Source organism: Salvelinus fontinalis, chromosome 26 (assembly GCF_029448725.1).
Source record: "Salvelinus fontinalis isolate EN_2023a chromosome 26, ASM2944872v1, whole genome shotgun sequence".
NCBI lineage: Eukaryota > Metazoa > Chordata > Actinopteri > Salmoniformes > Salmonidae > Salvelinus > Salvelinus fontinalis.
The window spans coordinates 11,014,349-11,017,134 of NC_074690.1; positions in this window are offsets into that span (position 1 = coordinate 11,014,349).

Genomic DNA, 2,786 nt, shown 5'->3' on the forward strand with positions numbered 1-2,786 from the left:
ATTTTTCTGTTTGGGGCCAATGAAGCATGTATATGTAAGGATGAAGCAGGAACATTCCATTTGGCTATGGAGATCAAATTAGCATAGGACAACAAATGATGCTGTGACAATCAAATACAAATGTTCTCCCCTGGCTGAAAACACAACAGAGCGGTTACATGACTGTGGCCTCCTCTGGCCTCACAAGGTGATGATGCATTCTATTTGCCCTGTGTGTGTGTGTGTGTGTGTGTGTGTGTGTGTGTGTGTGTGTGTGTGTGTGTGTGTGTGTGTGTGTGTGTGTGTGTGTGTGTGTGCGTGCGTGCGTGCGTGCGTGCGTGCGTGCGTGCGTGCGTGTGTGCTCACCAGCGTGTTTGTGTAGGGGTTGTTATTTACTGTCAGTAACTGTAATACAGGCAGGATTACACTCAGTCCTCTGCCAGTAAGGCCTGCAGGAAGCCTTTGTGATTTCCTGAAACAAAGAGAGCGGAAATTCCTCCAGCGGACACTAATAAATAGATACAATGATTACATGGAGTGGAATGAAGTCTTAAATAATCCTCTTTATTTGTATGTAGCTTATGTTTGTTTGGAAGGACCCTCAGTCCAAGTGGACTTCTGTATCTCTGCTTTTAGTAATTATTTTACAAAACAACTCTGTAAAGTGGAGCAAATATATAATGTACACTACCATTCAAAAGTTTGGGGTCACTTAAACATTTCCTTGTTTTGAAAGAAAAGCACATTTTTTTTAGTCCATTAAAATAACATCAAATTGATCAGAAATACAGTGTCGACATTGTTAATGTTGTAAATGACTATTGTAGCTGGAAGTGGCAGATTTTTTTATGGAATATCTAGATAGGCGTACAGAGGCCCATTATCATAAACCATCACTCCTGTGTTCCAATGGCACGTTGTGTTAGATAATCCAAGTTAATCATTTTAAAAGGCTAATTGGTCTGTGTTCTTTTGCCCATCTTAATCTTTTCTTTTTTTGGCCTGTCTGAGATATGGCTTTTTTTTTGCAACTCTGCCTGGAAGGACAGCATCCTGGAGTCGCTTCTTCACTGTTGACGTTGATCAGCCGTTTCCAGCTACAATATAATATTGTCATTTACAATATTAAATGTACAATTGTACAATACAATATAACAATATTGTCATTTACAATATTAACAATGTCTACACTGTATTTCAGATCAATTTGATGTTATTTGAATAGACAAAAAACGTGCTTTTCTTTCAAAAACAAGGACATTTCTAAAGTGACCCCAAACTTTTGAACGGTAGTGTATAGTAATGCATATGTAGTTGTTACATTTTAACCACTTTACTACCATAACATACACGTCTTTCTACATGTGAGAAAAGCTAGAACACTCAAACACAAGAGAACTTTACTCTAAGAAGGCTATATGTTGCATAATCCCTGTGACTTTTCTCACACCCTAGAAGGAAAATGCATTTTGGGTGAGAGCCTTCGTGTCGCCAGTCGATTCTCTGTGGAACCAGGTTAATAGAGGTCATGTGACCCCCTTCACCGGGCTGTGTGCATCTGCCACCTGAGAGGGGTCACTGGGAGAAAAGGAGGGAGTGAGGAAATGAGGAAGGGAGGGCGTGAGGGAGGGAGTGATGGATTTAGGAATGTCTGCTGCTGAGCGCCACACTAATATAAATACACAATCACCACAGATTTTGAGAACACAAGACAGCACATAGCCTCCCACCATTTAAAATACATGTTCCATCACAACTTTGGGATCTACACTTATGGGAGCCCAACAGGGTTGCGTGTTCATCCCCCTCCTGTTCATCCATGACTGCGTGGCCAAGCACATCTCCAATTCAATCATCAAGTCTGCTGTTGACACAATAGTTGTAGGCCTGATTACCAGCAGCGACGAGACAGCTTACAGGGAGGAGGGGAGTGCCTTGGCGGAGTGGTGCTAGGAAAATAACCTCTCCGTCAACGTCAACAAAACGAAGGAGCTGATCGTGGACTACAGCAGACAGCAGAGACAGCAAGCCTCGGTGGAGAAGGTCAAAAGCTTCATGCTCCTCGGCGTGCATATCACCGACATCCGGAAATGGTCCTTTCAAACAGACCTTGTGGTGAAGAAAGCGCATCAGTGCCTCTTCAACCTCAGGAGGCTGAAGAAATTTGTCTTGGCCCCTAAAACCCTCACAATCTTCTACAGATGTACCATTGAGGGCATCCTGTCGAGCTATATCACCGCCTGGTACGAAAATTGCAAGGTCCACAACTGCAGGGCACTCCAGAGGGTGGTGCAGTCAGCCCAAAGCATCATCGAGGGCACACTGCCTGCCCTCCAGGACATCTGCAGCACCCGATGTCACAGGAAGGCCAAGAAGATAATCAGGACCCCAGTCACCTGAGCCACGGCCTGTTCATCCTACTATCATCCAGAAGGCGGAGACAATACAGGTGCATAAAAGCTGGGACCGAGAGACTGATAAACAGCTTCTATCTCCAGGCCATCAGACTGTTCAACAGCCACCACTAGCTGGCCTCCACCCAGTACCCTGACCTGAACCTCAGACACTGTCACTAGCCGGCTACCACCCTGTACACTACCCTGCACCTTAGAGACTGCTGCCCTATGTACATAGAGTCATTGAGCAATGGTCACTTTAAAAATGTTTAACATTATTTTAACTACTTTATATGTATATACTGTATTCTAGCCATGGTTCGTCCTATATGACTACTGCTATACACATATTTTCTATTCACATACTGTCCATACTGTCTATGCACACCATTCACATACTTATATATGCAC